Raw genomic sequence first — 22368 nt, forward strand, 5'->3', positions numbered from 1 at the left:
CAATGTTCTCCTCTAGAATTTTGATAGATCCCTGTCTTACATCGAGGTCTTTCATCCATTTGGAGTTCATCTTTGTGTATGGTGTAAGAGAGTGGTCACATCTCATTCTTTTGCATGTAGCTGTCCAATTTTCCTAGCACCATTTATTGAAGAGACTGTCTTTTTTCCACCGGATGTTTTTTCCTTCTTTATCAAAGGTTAGTTGCCCAAAGAGCCGTGGGTCCATTTCTGGGTTCTTTATTCTGTTCCATTGGTCTATGTGTCTGTTTTTGTGCCAGTACCATGCTATCTTCATGATCACAGCTTTGTAGTACAGCTCGAAATCTGGCATTTTGATGCTCCTAGCTTTGTTTTTCCTTTTCGACAGTTCCTTGGAAATTCGGGGCCTTTTCTGGTTCCATACAAATTTAAGGGCTATTTGTTCCAGTTCTTTGAAAAATGTCCTTGGCATTTTGATTGGGATAGCATTGAAAGTGTAGATTGCTCTGGGTAGCATGGACATTTTAACTATGTTAATTCTACTGATCCATGAGTATGGAATACTTTTCCATTTTTTTAGGTCTTCCTCAATGTCTTTCATGAGTGATTTATAGATTCTATAATGCAGGTCCTTTACGTCTCTGGTTAAGTTAATTCCAAGGTAACGTATGGTTTTTGGTGTTATTATAAATGGGATGGATTCCCTAATTTCCCCCAAAGCAAAGACAAGACAGTGAGTCTGTGGCCTCTGCCACAGAAATAGTGGATATGGATGTAACCAAATTATCAGAAATGGAATTCAGAGTAACTCTGCCCATTTTAAATCAGATTATTTGTTGTTGCTGTTTTGTGTTTTTTGTTGTTGTTGTTGTTGTTGATGTTGTTTTGTTTGTTTGGTTTTTAGGTGTTGAGTTGCATACTTTATTTTTTTGGATATTAATCCCTTTTCAAATATATCATTTGCAAATATCTTCTTCCATTCTGTAGGTGTCCTTGTCATTTTGTTCATGGTTTCGTTCGCAGTGAAAAAGCTTTTTAATTTGATGTAATCTCTTTTTTAAAATTTTTTTATTATGTTCAGTTAGCCATTAGTTTTTGATGTAGTGTTCAATGATTCATTAGTTATGTATAACAGCCAGAGGAATCTCAATAATTTAATTTTGCTTTTGTTTCTCTTGTCTCAGGAAACATCTAGAAAAATGTTGCTATAACCAATGTCAGAGAAATTACTGCCTGTGTTCTCTTCCAGGATTATTATAGTTTCAGGTATCACATTTAGTTCTTCAATCCATTTTGATACATGTATCTCTCCAGTTTTCTTTCTGTTTTTGAATATTTATCTATCTATCTATCTTTCTATCTATCTATCTATCATCTATCATCTTCTATCTATCTAGCATCATCATCTATCTATCTATCATTTTAAGTTTTTATTCAAATTCCAGTTAGTTGACATAAAGTGAAATATTAGTTTCAGGTATACAATATAGTGATTCAACACTTTCATACAACACCCAGTTACTGTGCAACACCCAGTTGGTGTTCCTCACCACAGGTGCCCTCCTTAATCCCCATCACCTATTCCACTCATCCCCCCTTCCCTCTGGTAACCATCAGTTTGTTCTCTATAGATAAGAGCCTTTCTTGGTTTGCCTCTGTCTCTATTTCTTTTTTTTAATTTTAATGGTTTTTTATTATATTATGTTAGTCACCATACAGTACATCCCTGGTTTCTGATGTAAAGTTCGATGCTTCATTAGCTGCGTATAACACCCAGTGCACCATGCAATACATGCCCTCCTTACTACCCATCACCAGTCTATCCCATTCCCCCACCCCCCTCCCCTCTGAGGCCCTCAGTTTGTTTATCATAGTCCATAGTCTCTCATGCTTCATTCCCCCTTCTGATTCCCCCCCTTTCTTTATCCCTCTCTTCCTCTACTGATCTTCCTAGTTCTTATGTTCCATAGATGAGAGAAATCATACGATAATTGTCTTTCTCTGCTTGACTTATTTCACTTAGCATTACCTCCTCCAGTGCTGCCCATGTTGCAGCAAATGTTGAGAACTCATTCTCTCTTTCTTTTTACTTCCCTTTGCTCATTTGTTTTGTTTCTTTCTTAATGCCAGATCATGTCTCTTCTTAAGCTCCTCTAGTGCATTTTTTGCTTATATTATTATATGTTGCTACTCTCAAATTTTTACTTTTGAATATTTTCTATGTTATTATTTATTTTATGTGTATGATAAGCATTGTCATCATACCTTCTTCATATTTGAATATTGTTTTTTTTTTTTTTGGTTCTTTGAATACATTTTTAGCAGCTTATTTGAGTCTTTCTTTCCTGAGCCCAATATCTAGGTCCTCTCATAGGCATTTTCTGTTGCCTTCTTTCAGTTCCCTCTTTTCAGTCACCCATTCCTATTTCTTTCCATGTCTCATAGGTTTTAGTGGAAAACTGGATATTTCAGATAATACATTGTAGCCAGTCCAAATATTGATCTCTTCTGCCCATTAGTCATTTTGCTACTTTTTATTTCCTTAGTGTTTTCACTGGACTATTTCAATGAAATCTATTTCCTGCATAGTCTGTGGTCTCTAATATCTATTATCTTCAGAGTCTTTAGCCTTGGCATATGTACAATCACCCTGTCGTAAGAGTGGTTTTTTTAAAGATTTATTTATTTATTTGAGAGAGATTAGGGAGGAGGTTGATAGTGGGGGTGGGGCAGAGGGAGAGGGAGAGAGTCAAGCTGAGCAAGGAGTCTGATGCAGGGTTTGATTTCATAACCCTGAGATCATGACCTGAGCCAAAACCAAGAATCAGATGCTTAACCAACTTTGCCACCCAGGTGCCCTAACAATGGTTTTTGTAGGTCTTTCTTTTACTATCTCTTTATCTGATCTTTTTGTTTACCTCTGATTGTATCACACGCAGATTTTTGTCTACACTAATCGTTGGCTAATTGTTCTATATTTTTGACAATGACCTGGGACATCTATTGCTCTACTGTATAATCCTACTAAATTTGAACCCCTTTGTTGGAGTTATATCTGAGTTTAGTCTTTGGGTCTTATTTTTAATGAATTTAGTCTTTGAGAGCCCTACTTAGCTGTCATTTTCCTGGTTCTTGCTATAAAACCTTTATCTTGAATATGATTTAGCTTATTGAAAACTCCTCTGCCAAGATATTGGTTTTTGACCCTGCATTTGGGCTTGACATTCTCCATGCTCTGTCTCAAGTAAGTCACTTTCTTTGGGAAGAGCTACTGAGCTTTTTGCTCTTATTGTCTCCCTGCCCCCCCCCAAATCCTCTGTGCCACTGTTCCTGAGCTTAGAGTATGAACAATGGCCCATTTCTATAAAAGTTACACCCCTTCTTTACCAGCAGGGAACTGGAGAAAAGCAGTAACCTTTGGTCTTCCCAGCTTGCCTTTTCTGGCATATAAACTCTGCTTTATTAGGGAATTGGGACAAGATAGAGTGATGCCCTGGATTCTCAGTATCCTTTTTGGAGGTAGAGTTTTCACCCTCCCATTGGGACCTAGATAGATGAAGAGATCTTCAGATATTCTGGCAGCTCTTGCTTGGAATAGAGCTTCTGTAACAGGGAACTAGAGTGGATAATTGCATCTCACAGGAAGATGATATCATCCTAGACTTGGAGCTAGGGACAGGGAGCCTTGTGTTCTTGCATCCTCCTGAGACAGAACTTCTGTAACATTGAACTTATAGGGTCAGAGTGGGTCAAGACATGCCACAGACTTTTATTCTTCTTAATGAGTCCTATAATTTTTTCTCCAATGAATGTTTCTCAATTTCCTATATGTGCTCAGGACAATTTCCATAGACTTTAAATATCTTTTTAAAAATATGGGCACCTAGTTGGCTCAGTTGGTTGAGTGTCTGACTCTTGGCTTTGGCTCAGATCCATGATCTCAAGGTAGTGGGATTGAGTACTATTTCAAGCCCCATCTTGAGCTCTGCCCCACCCCCATTCTCTTAAATAAATAAATAAATAAATAAATCATTTAAAAATATTTTTCACCATTTATGGTTATTTTACACAGAGATCCTCATCATGTCATGCAGGAAGCTCATCTACACCCTTACAATTCACTTTTGATTCATTACTTATACTTTAAAAATAATTCCTAACTTTTCTACAAGTAGAATTTCTTTTTGCAACAAAATCCCAATAAATGAGCATCAGAAAAATAAAAATCTCACATTTTCTGTGGAGGAAGTCCACAAGATAAGCATAGACTCTGTACCCAAGTCATCAAAAGGATGGAACTGGAGGAAAGACATAGACTCCTCTAATGATAACATTTCCATCAATTACAACAACATGAAAAGTGAAGGGTCTAGTCAGTGTACAATTATGGCTACCACAAGGATGGTTAAGAGAAGGTTTCTGGTCCTGAAATTCTGATACCGTATGAATTTAGAGCTTACTTAAACAATAATCTATAGCAATTTACTCATTTCATTGGTGAAAATGCTGTGGAACACACAAGTGAGGTTGTCAGAGCTGAGACCAGGCCCCTATATTCCAAGTTCTTGGTATTTACAATGTGAAAATCATTGGATCTACTGTTAGTCTTACCCCTAAAAGACAAAATTCTCCAAGGAAGCACATTAATTTTGTAAAGACTTATGTTTGCATCTATATGCTAGCACCTAGTAGCTGAGTGAACTTAATGAGTCACTCATCTGAATTGGAAAAATACCCAATTTTTAGTATCCTAAGGCTCAAAAATAGACTATTAAGATAGGAAATAACTTTATAAACTCCAAAGTACTTGTCTATTTCAGGATTTCCAGCCATAGACAACAGAACTCAGGCTGGCTAACTTAGAAAAGTGGTTGATCATAGTAAAATTGCATAGTTTAAAGGATGAGTAGGAAGGCTTGGTAAGGTGGCCTAGCAAACAACCAAGCACAGGTAGAGACAGGCCCAACCAAGAACTGATGATATAACAGTCTGGAGACCAGTCAGCTTACAATGACCCCCCCCCCCAAACACACATACCCAACCATTCACTGCCACATTCTGCTCTCTTCATGATCCTGTTGATCATTATCTCTGCCTGCCCTAAACTTTGATCTGTCCCCCAAGATTTCAAGCATCAGTCCTGGGTCTTCCAGGGAAAGAGGATAGGGACACCTAGCCACTCCATCCTCCATGGTAGAGGAGGGGTATCTAGATGCTGATGACCCGTAAATGACAAAGGCTCCCTGCAACAATTATTGCTAGTATGATCCATCTGATCCAGCCTCACCCCTGAGAAGCTTTCCATAAAGTTCCACCCTGATTTGAAATACTGAGACTATCAAGACCAAGTGTCTTGCCCAGACCACACTGCCAGAGGCTCAGGGAGCAAATCCAGGAGCACAGCGACCTTGGTGTTCCTTCCCCCAAATAACAGACCACAGTCCCACCTGCCAACTCTGCTTTGCCTTCCATTTTGAAATCCATGTAAATCCATGTAGCCTCTGAGACAGATGGTGAAATGCATGCTGTGCATTGTGCAGACAGATACTTTGGTGTGTAACTAACCCCACATTTGAAGGCATTATCACAGTTCTTTATATGCCATAATTTCACTCAGTTTTATAGTATCTTCATTGGTGTAGGACAGTGAGCAGGTGACAAATTTACCAAGACAAATCATACTCCAAGGAAGCCAAGAGGGAGTCCTGGGTCTGAGGGAGATGGGACAGCTATCATTGGACACAGATATTCATCATTCTCCTAAGGTTTTACTTGGTGTTTCCTAGGAAACCGGCATTGGGATTCACAAGCTGAGGGAAAAGAGAGACAGAAAATAAGACTCTTCTACTATAGGGGCTCAGTCTTTGGGAAAATACACCTAGATAAAAAAAATACATGAATAATTTCAATGGTTAATGAGGACCCTCAGCTCAATAGGAAATAATAATAATAAATAAAAGTTTCCTTGAATTCATTGTCTCTTATATTCTTTTTAGCATTTTCACCTATTAAAATGAACATTTAACTGACTTAAAACCTCAATGTTCTTTCTATTTTTTTTTTAATTTAAAATTTCAGGTCTTTAAAATACAAGGTTTTGGGTTGCATTTGGTCTTAGGTAGCATCATTTGTTTCTAAAGCTGGATAACTCCTGAATCTCATCTACCACCCTGATTAATCAATCCTGTTTTGGAGACTTAAATGTTATCATTTTTTTTATATCTTCCCTGAGTCAAAACAGCTAGATTTGATACAAGTTCAATGTCATTTTCTTCAAGATTTAATTCATCTTTTTGGGCTTGAAGTTCTGAACAAAACACACCTGACTTTGTTCAAACTGAAAACATATTTTACTCACAAGAAATTTTGGATTTTGATAAAAGACTTACTCTGCTGAAAAAGGATGTAGTTGCAGCAGTAAGCAAGCCCAGCATTGCCTCCAGGTCATGTTGGCAAAGAGTGCAAAAGTACAGCCATCTCCTTTCTGTTTCCCCACTGTTGTTGACCCAAGGCTTTTTTTTTTTTTTTTTTTTTTTTTTCTTTCTTTCTTTCTTTCTTTCTTTCTTTCTTTCTTTCTTTCTTTCTTTTTCTTTCCTTTCCTTTCCTTTCCTCTCTTTCTTTCTCTCTTTCTTTCTTTCTTTCTTTCTTTCTTTCTTTCTTTCTTTCTTTCTTCTTCTTCTTCTTCTCCTTCCTTCCTTCCTTCCTTCCTTCCTTCCTTCCTTCCTTCCTTCCTTTTTCTTTTCAAAGAGACTGTGTTCCACACTGATGTGGTGGAAGGCCTGCCATAGGGTTCCTCTGGGGCCCTTCACAATGACTGTACACCAATTCAGATTGATGTTGATATGCTCTGGGATGTCTTCTAAGATGATTTTTATTTTCACAGTATATATGGCAAAGAGCTCAATGTTATTTTGATGTTTAAGTTCTCTTCATTCCACCTCATCAAATGCCATTACTGTGGTTATGTGTTTTTCTCTTTTTTTCTTGGATCTAACCCCTCTGGAAAAGGAACTGTGGGTAAAGGAAACCAACTCTTGCTGTGTAATTTGCTGCTGGTATTAGTGGAAAGCCATTTTGGTCTTCTTTGAGTAATCTGGTTTGGTGTCATATTGACCATTCCCTATATAAATGTTGTGTGAGATTACTCTGGGGATACTGCTGTATGTTATCTCAGTCCCCTCTGTCACCGAAGCACACCTTTAGTCTTAGAAAATCCTGGGGAAGTACCAGGTCCCAATTTAGATCATGACTACTTAGTATGTCTCTTTCTTCTACTGTGGGTCTTGATCACCAAATGCAGAGAAAACACCAACTCAGCACCCTTACACACATGTATACATTGTGATGGATGATTTATTTTTTATTATAACTTTTGTAGACTCTCAGAGAAAATGAAGCTGTTTGGGCTCTGATGCTCAGTCAAAGTTTCTTAGAGAGGTTGAAAAGACTATAGAGGTAGAAGCTGATTTCATATTGCTGGAATAACCACACAAGTAAGAAACTTAATCAAATATCTAGACATATTAGATACATTAGAACTTATAGACTGTTAGCAAGTGTTGAATCTGCAACCTAAAATTGTTTTGTTACCAGGCTTACAGTATGGCAGTCTTTATTCCTCTGACTCATAAATTTGATGAATTAATGTATAATGAATATGACATATAAAAAAATACCTTGTTTATTAGGAAGCACTTCCAGAATGGTGCAGTTAGGATCAGTAAAAATCTGTTCCTCCATAAATCCCATGAGAACACTGGCAAAAAATTTCAAAAGCAACTTCTTTAGAACTCTGGAAATTAACCAGGACTTTCCATATCTGGGGAAAATGGCTGAATATGAGTAATGACAGAGAGCTTTGTGTGATTTAAATTTACCATATTTCCATTCCACTTTCCCCAGTTTTGTGGTAAACTTGGAAACTGACAGACTCACAGTCACAGTAGCCTTGGAAAACATCAGCCTACTAGCCACTAGACAGGATAGATGTGGAGTTCCACCAAAAACCTCATTTTCCTAGAATTATTATTTTAAAAATCTGGCAGTTCCTTGGAAAACTCCACTCACAGGTTTTGTTTTTAACTTGACATACCCAGAGTACTTCACTGCAAACAGCTTTTTCCCAAGGTCATCTGTCAAAGCAATCAGTGAAATTTGTTTAACATTGCAGCTACTTGATATGATAATAACAGTTGGGGATAACACAAAGCCTCCAAAAAAATGAAAAAGAAAAGCTGGGAAATGAGATGTCCATAAGGGCTCTGAAAAACTCTAACAGATTTGTGGGGATCTAGAAGTTATGCATTTGCCGGTCTGCATGCCCAGGAAAATTCTGCAACACCCCTAGTCTCTCCCTTGGGCTGACCTTGAGGTTCTGCATAAGCAGGAAGTGAAGGGTAAGGTAGTGTTGTCAACTGCCTGGTTGGATGTTAACCTGCACAGGAAGCCCCTTGGTAAAGGCTCAGATACTTATCAGATCAAGGTATTTAAGGAGTTACCTGTACAATCTTTAACTGACCACTAAGATAACCAAGAGCAAATGTCAGTGGCTAAAAATAAAAAGATATACTTTACAGAATTAGTTCAGGAAAGTCACTTAACAAACAACTGTAACAACAATGGAGTGGTACTAGCATAAGGATAGAAATATTGGTCAGTTGATTGTTATCAAGAGTCCGTAAATAAACCCTTACATTTATGTTCAATTAATTTTTAATGAGGGTGCCAAAATAACTAAATGGGAAAAATAGTGTTTCAACAAATTTTGTTAGGACAACTAGACATACACATGCAAGAGAATGAACTTGAACTCTTACTTCTCCCCATATGACCTACTCCCTGTCTCTATTTATTTTATCCATATTTTTTTCTGTTATTTAGGTGTGGTAATTGTTTTTCAAACTTCTTTCCCCTGTCATGTCCATTCTGCTCTGGAGCGCATCCAGCATTTTTCTTTCAGATACTGTAGTTCCAACCTCTGATATTTCTTTTATTTCATTTTTATAGTATCTTTTCTGAGAAAGCTTTTTTTTGTTGTTAATTTCAAGGTTTTTTCTTTTACTACATGAAGTAAAATTAGTACATCTGCCTTATTTTTTGCCTTTATTTCAGCATCTGGGGCATTTCAGGGTTTGTATCTGTGTCTTTTCATGCTATAATTAACCAAATTCCCCTAGTTGTTTGTTGCTTGCATGTTGTAAAATTTTGAATTGTATCCTGGATATTGTTATTGTTTCATTTTGTGGACTCTAGGTTCTGTTATGAATGTCAGATGTATTTTTCCAACTTTGCTAATATATAATTGATATGACATTGTGTAAGTTAAAGGTATACAATGTGTTGACTTGATGTATATTGCAAGATAATCACTACCATAGGGTTAGTTAACAAACCATCATATAAGATAATTGCTATCCTTTGTTTGCAGTGAGAACTTGTAAGATCTACTCTCTTAGCAACTTTCAGTTATATAATACAGTCTTAATAACTAAAATCACCATGCCATACATTAGATCCCTATAAGATATCCATCTTATAAATTAAAATGTATAACCTTTGAAAAACATCTCCCAATTTTCCCCAGTCCCATTCTATTCTCTATTTCTATGAATTTGTCTCTGTCTGATTTATATCACTTAGCATAATGCCCTCAAGGTCCATCATGTTGTCCCAATGACAGAATTTCCTTCTTTTTATGGCTAAATAATATTTTATTTTGTATATATATATATCAATACACTGATATAATTTATACATACAGATACACGCATTCACTTTATCTATTCATCCATTGATGCATGCTTAAGTTGTTTCTAGGTCTTGGCTATGGTAAATAATCCTACAATGAACATTGGAGTGTGGATATCTCTTCAGGATCCTTAGTTTTCTTTTCTTTGGATATATCTAGAAACATTATTGCTGAATCATATGTTAGTTCTATTTTTCATTTTTGGAAAAACCTCCACATTGTTTTTTAATGGTTGCACCAATTTACATTCCCAAGAATAGTGCACAGGGTTCTCTTTTCTCCACATCCTTTCCAATATTTGTCATTTTTTGTCTTTTTGATAACAGCCATTCTAACAAGTATGAGGTGATATCTCATTGTAGATTTGATTTGTATTTCCCTGATGATGAGTGGTGTTGAGCACATTTTCCTGGGTCTGTTGGCCATCTGTATGTCTTCTTTGGAAAAAATTCTTATTATTTCCTCTACCCATGTTTTAATTGGTTAGGTTGCTGTGTTGTTATTGAGTTGTATGAGATCTTAATATATTTTGTATATTAACTCCTTATCAGATACATGATTTACAAATATTTTCTCTCATTTTATAGGATGCCTTTTAATTTTGTTGGTGGTTTCCTTTGGTGTGCAGAAGCTTTTTGGTTTGGTATAGTCCCACTTGTTTACTTTTGCTGTTGTTGTCTTTGATTTTGTTGTCAAATGCAAAAAAAAAAAACAAGATTGATGCCAAGGATGTTACTGCCTATGTTTTCTTCTAGGAGTTTAATGGTTTCATGTGTTACATTCAAGTCTTTAAACCATTTGAGTTGCTCCACTCATTCTTCACTGATGAGGAGACTTCTTTCTAACTAGGGAATTCCCTTTGGCACCAAGCAATGCCAACTTGGAGTTGGGATGGTGCAGGAAAAAAGCAGCTATCTTCCTGCTTTTTTTTGATCAGTTGTTCTTTCTTGCTGTTGTTGTTCCACTGTGCTGCTGAAATTTCTTAAGTGAACTGCAAAGCTCTACCAGAGCTGTGTTTGTAGAAAGCTGATTAACCGTTGACCATTGTGGAGAGTTGGAGCCTGGGGTTTTGTATACTACCATCTTGATGATGTCACGCCAATGATGAGATGTATTTTTTTCTCTTTCAGAAGTTAGATTTGGACCACAGCTGTTTTATATGATCTGTGTTTAGTTTTCAAAGCTTTTGCTTTGTTACTGTGAGTCTGTCCCATATCCATACCACTGATGGTATAGTCTGATTTGTACTGTGGTTTAAAAACATGAAAAGATCTTAAAACCTTTGCTATGCTTGTTTAGTCTGTACCATGTGTGTAGTTCAGGGGTGACACTGAGGCTTGCATGGATTTCTACAAAGCACAGACATTGTTGGGTTCCTTTCTCAATACTTTCTTGTCTGGGATAACACTACCAAACCTCTCCAGACTGAAGGAGTTTCTGTTTGAATTTTAATCACTCACACTGCTTGACTCTCTCAAGACTGGCCCTGTCCTTGAACCAGTTGTGAGAAAAAATGTCATCCTCAACTCCATGAAGTTCACTTCTCTAAGTTTTGACTCCCTTCCACATTTTGCCTGCTTTAGTTTACTTTTATAATTTCTTAGGTAGCCGCTTTATGTAGTTTGTCTTGAGATTTTAGCCTAATAAGCAACAAAGATAGGTTGTGGTATGTTTATACTGTCACAGCAAACCTGGAAAATTCCTGGTTGCTATTGAAATATTCTCTTTGCTATTGGTTTTCAGCAATATTTCTATGAGTACATTTCTTTCTACTTAGTTTAATGTTTAGAACATAAGGCTTCTTAAATATGTGTGTTTATGTCATTCATCAGTTTTGGAATATTTGTACAGAGAATGCCTTCAATTTTGCTTTCCCTTCATTTATTTGTCTTATGAGAAACCAACAACATATATTTTAGATTTTTTCTCTGCATCCTGTGCTGTTGACCATTTCTTCTCTATTTTTATTACTGTTTTCTTCTTTATGCTTCATTCTAGATAATTTTTATTTCTTTCTTCAATTGTGTCTAACTATTTATTAAATCAATCCACTGGGGGCCTGGGTGTCTCAGTCATTAAGCATCTGCCTTTGGCTCAGGGCATGATCCTCGAGTCCTGGGATGAGCCCTGCATTGGGCTCCCTGCTCCACTGGAAGCCTGCTTCTTCAGACCTCTCCCACTCCCCCTGCTTGTGTTCCCTCTCTGGCTGGCTGTCTCTCTCTTTCTGTCAAATAAATAAATAAAATCTTTGAAATAAACAAATAAATCCACTGAGTTCTTTATTTCAGTTATTCCATTTTTTTATTTCTCAAATTTCTATTTGGTCCTTTTTATAGTTTCTAATTCTGCACTTAAATTTTAAAGCATGGCTATTTTTACTTATTTGAACAGATAAAGTATATTTTAAAGTTGCCATTTGATTTATTCACATTGCTTGTCTCCTTACTTTACTTATGTGATGTGTATTTTGTTAGTTCATTTTTAAAAAGAATTTGAGGCCTAGGATGGTGTTATATTATTATGGAAGAAGATTTGCATCTTTTTTATACCAAATAATAGGGGTACACCTCAATCTAATTTTGAGGTTTGAGATTGCTTAAATCTGAGCTTCAAAATCCCAGCTTGCCTTTAGTTCATCCTTATTGCTAGGTGGCATTTCATTGGTGTTCAACACAAACTGAATGAGGTTTATCATGGCCTTATACCGCATGACTATAAAAATAACTCTACAAACCACTTCTTCAAAATGAAGAAATGATCCCTGGGAAAAAGAAGGCCTAAATTCTTTGTTTACTTCCCTGGGCCTCCAAATTCAGTAAGACTATTGCCTGGTAGTTATTTACTGTTTTAGTTATTTACTTTTCAGTGTATCTGAGCAGTCTTTAAATGTAGTGTTTTTAGCTTTTGTGATTTCCCTTAATTACAGATTACAGGGAATTGGTTCACATAGCTTAGTGCACCATTGCTGTAGTAATCTCCAAGATGAATATCTAAACTTTCAGGTCCATGTGTATAATAAAAAACATTGAAGAGACATCTGAAAACCAACTCTTTGCTGTTTTATTCAGGGATCAATAATGGTTAAATTTTCCCTTCTTTCTTTAACACTCAGTGTTCCAGATTTTATGCAGACAGCTAAAATAGGTATTTCCCCATTGCTTTTTTTTTAAGATTTTATTTATTTATTTGAGATAGAGAAAGAGAGCAGGGGAGGGGTAAGGGGCACAGGGAGAGGAAGAGGGTTAAGCAGACTCCCCACGGAGTGTGCAGCATGATGTAGGGCTCAATCCCAGGACCCTGAGATCATGATCAGAGCCAAAGTCAGACTTTTAACCAAAAGGAGCCACCCAGGTGCCCCTCGCCATTGTTTTTCAACTTTACATCCCCAGAAGTGATGTGTGAAATTTATGGTTTATTTCTTTTTTCTTTCTTTCTTTCTTTCTTTCTTTCTTTCTTTCTTTCTTTCTTTCTTTCTTCTTTTTCTTTCTTTTAACTGAAAAACAGTTGAGAGGCTCCCGGGTGGCTCATTTGGTTAAGCATCTGCCTTCTGCTCAAGTCATGATCCCAGGGTCCTGGGTCCAGTCCTGAATTGGTCTCCTTGCTCAGTGCGGACCCTGCTTCTCCCTCTCCCTCTGCCTGCTGCTCCCCTTGCTTGTGCACTCTCTCACTCTCTTTCTCTCCCTGTCTCTCTGCCAAATAAATAAACAAAAAAAAAAAAAAAAGAAAGACAGTTGACATGCTATGTTATGTTAGTTTCAGGTATACAACATAGCATTTCAACAACCTATACATAACTCCATGTTCTAAGTCATTTCGTTTACTTGGTAAATTTCATTATGCCAGAAGATCATTTGGTGAAACTATCTTGCAGAACCTTGCACAGGAAACTGTGTTCTAACAGGCCTGATGACTGTATGCAGAATGTTGTTGATGTGTTTTTGGCTGCTTCTTGATGTCCTCACCAAAGCCTTCAAGGAAGACAAAGTTGAGCTTTGAAGAAATGTCTCTGAGAAAGTGGGCTTGTCAGTAGATAGAACGTGGCTTCCAGCCATTATGTAGCAGTTCCTGTTAAGAACCCCCAGCTAAACAACATGACTATCACTGCAGCATAAATCAGATAAGAGATGTGAATTCCCATCCAAGCCTATGGTTTCAAATGGCTTCAAGACAGCTACAATTAACTGAGAGAGAAAGAGGTTGAAGAACACAGAAGGCGTTAAACCAACACCAAAGTTTGAAAGTAGAAACTATATAGCTCTCCTTGGCTGGAGATGAGAATATACTGGATACACAAACAATGTTTGAAATAATTGCTTTCTGAAGCAATTCCAAGTCTGCCCTTGGGACTCTAGAACTCTAACATTCACTTCTAGGAAACTGCTTGTGAATGGTTAAGAAGTCCTTATACACAAACAATGACTCATGGAACACTACATCAAAAGCTAATGATGTACTGCATGGTGACTAACATATAAATAAATAAATAAATAAATAAATAAATAATAAATAAATAAATTCCTCCAGAATGGTCTTACGTCCAATGTCCATTCCAACTAAGGTGTGAAAAATAAAGATAACTTCTAGGAGGACAAAACATGGGGTGTCAAATGAACATTTGATGGAACACACTCCACTGATGAAGCAGCAAGTGTTTGTAATTCCTGAAAACTGTGATCTTGTGGTAACTAGATGGGGATTTGTGTTATGTTCTTTGCAGAAGGGATGAGTATTGGACTGGGACAAGGGTACTCATGGATATCTGAGTGTTCAAAGATGTGTAATGATCACAATATCCACAACAGAATTCTTGATTTCCCTGAGCCAATGGCTGCCTTTGTAGCCACAAACACAATTTTGCTCGATCATGAGAATATCCCTGTCCTTTCCTTCCTCTGTTCTGCACTCTCCTGTGGCTGGCATGTGGATATGGTTCTGAGCCACCACAGGCTTTGTGAATGAGTATAAAACGTTGGGACTGGCAGAGATCCAGGTGGAAGGAGCTTTGTATTCAGGCCTACTGATCCATCACACTTGCCTCAGACTGTCTCCACTGCTACTTCAGAGAAAAATAAACTTCTGCCTTGTATAAGCAACTCGATTTGGAAGTGAATATTTACAAATCAACATATATTTCCTGCTTTTCATTTGGTAATAAATAAAATAGTTAAATTTGAGAACACATCAAATTGCAACCACTAACTGTATGTTTTTGTTTAGCATCCTCTTCCAAGAAATGGGCAATGAGTATAAAATTATGCTCTTCTTCATGAAAGTATTCTGGTTGTCTGGAAGAAAGTTGTTTATATGACTTTTTAAAATGAAGACTGAGATAAAAAGATACCTCTTTCTAATATTGAAAATGTCAGCAAAAGCCATTTATATGATTTCAAGAAGCTCGCTCAAGTGCTATATCACATCAATAGATTGAGTAGCTCAAAAAACCTCAAACTATCATTTTTAGAGCTGAGGAAATTTTTAAAGCTCAAGATAATCAGTTTTTGTAAAAAAGACTAAAATGTGGTCTAAGCTGCTCAATCATTGAGTTTGACTCATTGTCACCACTTAATGTTTCCTTTACTTTCCTCTTCTGATAAAGATATTGAGGATGTCTTATAGGAAATATTTAAAAACTACATCCTATTCCTAAAGCAAGTCATAGGAAATGAAATCTATAGCTTAATGTAATCAAATAGGGGGAATGGGAGTTAATTTGCTGCTCTATTTCAACCTTCTTGTCTCCTGTTTAGTGTCCAATGAAGCTCTTAAAATAATTTCTAAAACTAATTTTTACTTAATGTTGAGCTTATAGAAATTATGTATTGTGAGAGTGTGTGTAGGAAGTCACTAACTTACGTAACCTAATAACAGAAGTGACACCTTATCATCCATCCCCTTTAAAGCAAGGCCTGTCCTAAATTTTATATTTAAATTTTCTTTATTGGGGCACCTAGGTGGCTCAGTTGGCTAAGCATCCAAGTCTTGATTTCAGCTCAGGTTCATGAGATTGAACTCTGCATCAGGCTTTGTGCTCAGTATGGAGTCGGCTTGAGATTCTCTCTCTCCCTCTCTCTGCCTCTCCCTCTGCTAACTCTCTCAAATAAATAAATAAAATCTTTAAAAATGTTTTCATTATTTTTTAAATATTTTTTAAAAAAATGCTTGTACTCTAATATATTGCTTTGCTTCACAAGTCAAGTTTTAAATTTTATATAAATCAAAACATACTGCATGGAACAATAACTTATCTGACTTTGCTTTTAAAAACATATATATATAAACATACATATAAATAGCATATACATATAATAGTATATTATTTATAATATTATATAATATTATATATTATATTATATATTTTATATAAATATGAATGAATGCATGAATAAATAAATAAATAAATAAATAAATAATAAAATATATCCCTGACATTTGCATATGCTATTATATGTCACTGGATCCATTTCTTTTCACTGCTGAATACAATTCTACATATGAGTGTATCACTACTTAATTGTGACATATTGACCAATATTTGGTTTATTTCCACTTGTTTACTATATCAAATGGTGAATTTGTGCAGTGCTTTATACCTCCTGGTACATGTATTCAAGGGTTTGACCAGGAAGTAAAATTGATGGTTCATAGAGAATGCATTTTTAACACTAAGAGATTATGACAGGTTGTAGACTGAGCAATTCATGCATCCACCAGCAATATATGAGAATTCCACATATATTTGGCAAAATTTGATAGACTTTTCAATTTTGTTTCTAAGCTGGTAGAGATTAAAAGGCATCTCATTGTGGTTTTAATTTACATCTACTGATGGGGGTTCTGATTATTGGGCAATTGCTTTTTACCTTCAAGTCCTTGCATTTGCTTGTTCTTGTCATTTTTTTATTGGTGGTTTTCTAAAAATTAATTTACAGAAGTCTATGTGGTCATCTCTCAGTCCATGGCACACCATCTCACTTACTTCCTGAGATATTTATGTGATAGAATGTATAAATCTTTACATTTTGTGCTACTTTAGTTCTTCTTCTTCTTCTTCTTCTTCTTCTTCTTATTATTATTATTTTATGTTAGTCACCATACAGTACACCATTAGTTTTTGATGTAGTGTTCCATGATTCATTATTTGTGTCTAACACCCAGGGCTCATTACAATGCATGCCATCCTTAATATCCATCACTGGGCTAACCCATCCTCACACCCCCCCTCTGAAATCTTCAAATTGTTTCCTAGAGTTCATAGTCTCTCTCTCTCTCTCTTTTTTTAGATTTTATTTATTTATTTGACAGAGAGAGACAGCCAGCAAGAGAGGGAACACAAGCAGGGGGAGTGGGAGAGGAAGAAGCAGGCTCCCAGCGGAAGAGCTTGATGTGGGGCTTGATCCCAGGATTCTGGGATCACACCCTGAGCCAAAGGCAGATGTTTAATGACTGAGCCACCCAGGTGCCTCTAGAGTTCATAGGCTCTCATGGTTCATCTCCCCTTCTCTTTCCCCGCCTTCAGTTTTCCCTTCCTTGACCTATGGTCCTCCTTCCTGTTGCTTATGATTCACATATGAGTGAAACCATATAATAATTGTCTTTCTTTGCTTGACTTATTTCACTTAGCATAATCCCCTCCAGTCCCATCCATGTCAATGCAAATATATGGATATCCATCCTTTCTGATGTCTGAGTAATATCCCATTGTATATATGAACTGCATCTTCTTTATCCATTTGTCTGTTGATGGGCATCTCAGATCCTTCCAGTTTAGTTACTGTGGACATTGCTGCTATGAATATTGGGGTGCAGGTGCCCCTTCTTTTCACAATATCTCTATCTTTGTGGTAAGTACCCAGTAGTGCGATTGCTGGGTCATAGGCTACTTTGGTTCTTATTTAAGAAATTCACACACTCCTGGGGTGCCTGATTGGCTCAGTCATTAAATGTCTGCCTTCTGCTCAGGGCGTGATCCCAGGGTCCTGGGATCGAGCCCCACATTGGGCTCCCTGATCCTCTGGAAGCCTGCTTCTTCCTCTCCCACTCCCCCTGCTTGTGTTCACTCTCTTGCTGGCTGTCTCTCTCTCTATCAAATAAATAAATAAAATCTTAAAAAAAAAAGAAATTCCCATGCTCCTACTCCAAGTTGAAAATAATCTTTCTCTATATAATCTTTCAAATGTTTGTGTATTGCCTTTCATATGAAAGTCTCTTATCCATCTGGAATTGTGCAGATGGTGTGGCATGGAGGGAAGGCGTGTCATGTGATGTGGGATCTAATTTATTTTTCTATCTGAATAACCAAATGGATCAGCACCTTTTATTAAGAACCCCATCTGGGGTGCCTGGGTGGCTCAGTTGGTTAAGTGTTCAACTCTTAATTTTGGCTCAGGCCCTGATCTCAGGGTCATGGGATTTAGCCCACTGTGGGGCTCTGTGCTCAGTGGGGAGTCTGCTTGAGATTATCTCTCTCCATCTTCCTCTGTCCCTCCCTCTATGCTCTCTCTCTCCCAAAAGAATAAATCTTTCGAAAAAAGAACTCCATCTTTTCTCCACAATTCTCTCATAAATTGGGTTTTGCTATGTCATAGGGTCTGCTCAGTTTGTTCAGTTGTCTATCCTTGTGCTAATACCATTTTGTTTAAACTATTCTATTATTTGAGTAAGTCTTGATATCATATAAGACAAGTTACCCCAATATGTTATTCTTCTGCAATTCCTAGACTATTAGAATCCTGTGTTTTTATATAAATTTTAGAACTAGTTTTTAAAGGAATATGGGTATACACACACACACACACACACACACACACACACACCCCAACGTCAGCATGTTGGTTGGAGTCATCTTGAATTTGTTTGTTAATTTAAGGATGATTAACATTATTTGAAGCTGAGTTTTTTTTAATTTTAAAACACAACATAAATTTCCACTTATTCAGAATAAAATCTTAATATCTTTTAGTAAAAGTACATAATCTTCTCCATAACATCTTATACTTCTTTTGTTAGATTTTTTAACTGGTATTTTTTTTCAAAGATTTTATTTAATTATTCAACAGAGAGAGCAAGAGAGCACAAGCAGGAATGCAGTAGAGGGAGAGGAAGAAACAGGCTCCCCGGAAAGCAGGGAGCCTGATGTGGGGCTGGATCCCAGGACCCTGGGATCATGACCAAGCCAAAGTCAGATGCTTAACCATCTGAGCAACCCCTTTACTTGGTAAATTGAAACTCTTTTCACTATGCAGTGCCATCTTTACTTCAAGGAACACTTTCAATTCTTAAAATCTATGAAGTTTTATGTAACTAGAGCTGAAACAACTTTCTTTTGTGCCTATTTTTTTTGGATACTATTGTAAACAGGTATTTTAAAAATATATATATTTCTACCTGTTCTTGCTTGGATAAAAATGCGACTGACTTTGTTTATTGATTTTGAATCTAGAAACATAGCTAAAAAAACTATTCTAATATTTTTTTTTTAATTTTATTTTATTATATTGTGTTAATCACCATACAGTACATCCCCAGATTCCGATGTAAAGTTTGATGCTTCATTAGTTGCGTATAACACCCAGTGCACCATGCAATACGTGCCCTCCNTAGCTAAAAAAAACTATTCTAATATTTTATTTTAGAATAATCAGCGTTTTCTATATGGACAATCACAAAATAGGTACATAATGAGAGTTTTGTTACTTTTACAATCTGAAAATATTTTTTTCATCTATTTTTACTTTACTCAATGGCCAGGAAGTTTAGTAAGCTTTTAAAAAATAAAAGAGTGGTAGTGAAAACCTACTTTCTTTTTTTTTTTTTTTTTAATTTCTTTGACAGAGATAGAGACAGCCAGCGAGAGAGGGAACACAAGCAGGGGGAGTGGGAGAGGAAGAAGCAGGCTCATAGAGGAAGAGCCTGATGTGGGGCTCGATCCCATAACGCCGGGATCACGCCCTGAGCCGAAGGCAGACGCTTAACCGCTGTGCCACCCAGGCGCCCCGAAAACCTACTTTCTGATCATCAAGAACTTTCACACTTTTACTGTAAGATGTTTGTTATATAGGTTCTAAATGAACTTTTGATTTAGAATAGTTAAAGATTCCCAGAAAAAAATTATGAAGATAGCACAAAAACTTATCATATATCCCATGCCCAGTTTCTTCCATTGTTAACATCTTATATTAGTTTCATCTATATAAGTTCTTCAGGCTTTGATTTTATTACGTGGACATTTTTGAGGAGGATTGGTCAGACATTTTCTAGAATGTCCTTCTTTTGGGATTTGTCTGATAATTTTCTCACAATTAGACTGGGAGTAAGGATTTTTGGAAGGAAAACCATAGAGGCAAAGTGCTACTCTCATAACATCATGTAAAGAGTATGATTGATATAATTGATCACCAGAACTTATCATTGTTGATGCTAACCTTGATAAAACTGGCTGAGGTAGTGTTTGGCCAGCCTCTCCACTGAAAAGTTACTCTTTTTCAACCCTTTTCCAAGCTGTACTCCTTGCAAAGAAGTCTCTATGCACAGCCTGCACATAGGAACTGGGGAGACATGTTCCACCTTCTTGAGATAAGAGCATTTACATAATTTATTTGGATGGAATTTTTCTGCAAAGTTGATTTTTCTATTATCCCTCATGTATTCATTCTATGATTTATTTATGTCAATACGGACTCATGGATATTTTATATTCCGCCCTACAAACCACAACTACTTTTTAAATATTGTTAAAGAGTCTTTGTTCCTTTATTGGGTAATGATATTAGAAACCAAAATGTGAGCCCTAGATGTGCTCATTGTTACTGTGGAGTTGTGTCATTGTTTCTAGGCACTCAGCTGACAGAGCAAGTCATGGGTATATATATACTAACCCATGTCTATAAATATATGGAAATTTACTTGTATCTATAAATAAGATGATATATACCCATGGATACAGATACCAATCTATATCTATGGGTATATGTCAATTCATACTGATTTCTCCAACTGTTATTCATTACCACATAAATTATTCTATTATTGTGATTATTCCACTCTTCCCTTGGTTATTTGTAACTTCCCACCCAAAGAATGAGAAACCTGGCTCCCACCACCTGCCAAGCATTTTCTAAACTGGTCAGTCCCATAGAGTGGTTTCAGAATTGTTAATCCATGCCTACATGGGAAACAGTTTTATCAAGTTGTACAGTTTCTTTTATCTTTGATCTGTCACTCTCTTCAGTGAAGTTGTTTCTTCCATTCGTAATACAGTTATTTGTAATACAATTGCATTGTCCTATTGCATTCTGCATTCTATCTTGGATTCCCCAAACCTACTGCATCATTTTTTTAAATTTTAATACATTCATTTGTTGTGATATAAAATTCTACAGGTTTTGACAAATGTAGTGTTATATGCCCACATTACAATATCATACAAAATAGTTTCACCTTTCAAAACATCTCTTATGCTTCATATATTCAATCCCACTTCTCCACCCCAAAATAAAACAAAGCAAAACCTGGAAGCCACTCATCTGTTTGTCATCTCTATAATTTGTTCCTGAATGTATTGTAAATGGAATCATACACTATATAACCTTTTCATTTGACACATTTAAAATTAATCTATCTTGAATATTTTGTAGCTTACTCCTTCTAAAATAAATTTGAGTATTCCACTGTAAGACTGCACCGTACATTGATTTTTCATTTGCTTATTGAAAGATATCTTAGTTGTTTCCAGGCTTTGGTAAGACTACTATAAAACTTTGCCTGCTGGCTTTATGTGAATATAAGTTTTAACTAAATTGGATAATGGATAAAGTACAATTGCTGGGGTTGCCTGGGTAGCTCAGTTGGTTAAGTGTCTGCCTTTGGCTCAGGTCATGATCCCAGGGTTCTGAGGCAGTACCACATTGGGCTCCTTGCTCAGCAGAGAGCTTGCTTCTTCCTCTGTCTGCCGCTCCCTCAGCTTGTGCACTCTCTCTCTCTCTGACAAATAAATAAATAAAATCTTATAAAAATACAATTGTTGAATTCTATAGTAAGGCTATGTTTTTGTAAGAAACTGCCAAATTATCTTCCTAAGTGCCACACAATCTTACACTTCCATGAAAGCTCCTGTTGCTGTACATTCTTGCCAATAATTAGGAGTCAGACAATTTGCTTTCTGTATTTTGACCATGCTAGTAGATGAGTAGTGATATTTCATTGTTGTTGTAACACTCATACCCCTAATTATAAATGATGCTGAAAATTTTTTCATATGCATAATTATCATCTAAAAAAACCTTGGTGATATATCTGTTGAGATATTTTGCCCCTTTTTTCAATTAGATTGTATTCTAGAATCTTATTCTATAATCTTTAATAGATTCCTTTAGTTAGATGAAGGAATTTTCCTTTGTTCTCCTAGTAATTTCTATAATAAATAGATTTTAAAATTTATCAAAAGTTTTCATGGTTTTGTAAACCAGAGTTGATTATATAATCAATTTTCCTTCAATCTGATAATGTAATAGGTTATAGTAATAGATTTGTTAATGAAAAATAAAATTGCATTTCTGGAATAATTGTAACTTGATGTATTACCTTTTTTAAACATTGCTGAATTTGGTTCAGTTATGTTTGGATGTTTTGAATATGTTTTCATT

This window comes from Ailuropoda melanoleuca, chromosome 2 (assembly GCF_002007445.2).
Source record: "Ailuropoda melanoleuca isolate Jingjing chromosome 2, ASM200744v2, whole genome shotgun sequence".
Taxonomy (NCBI): Eukaryota; Metazoa; Chordata; class Mammalia; order Carnivora; family Ursidae; genus Ailuropoda; species Ailuropoda melanoleuca.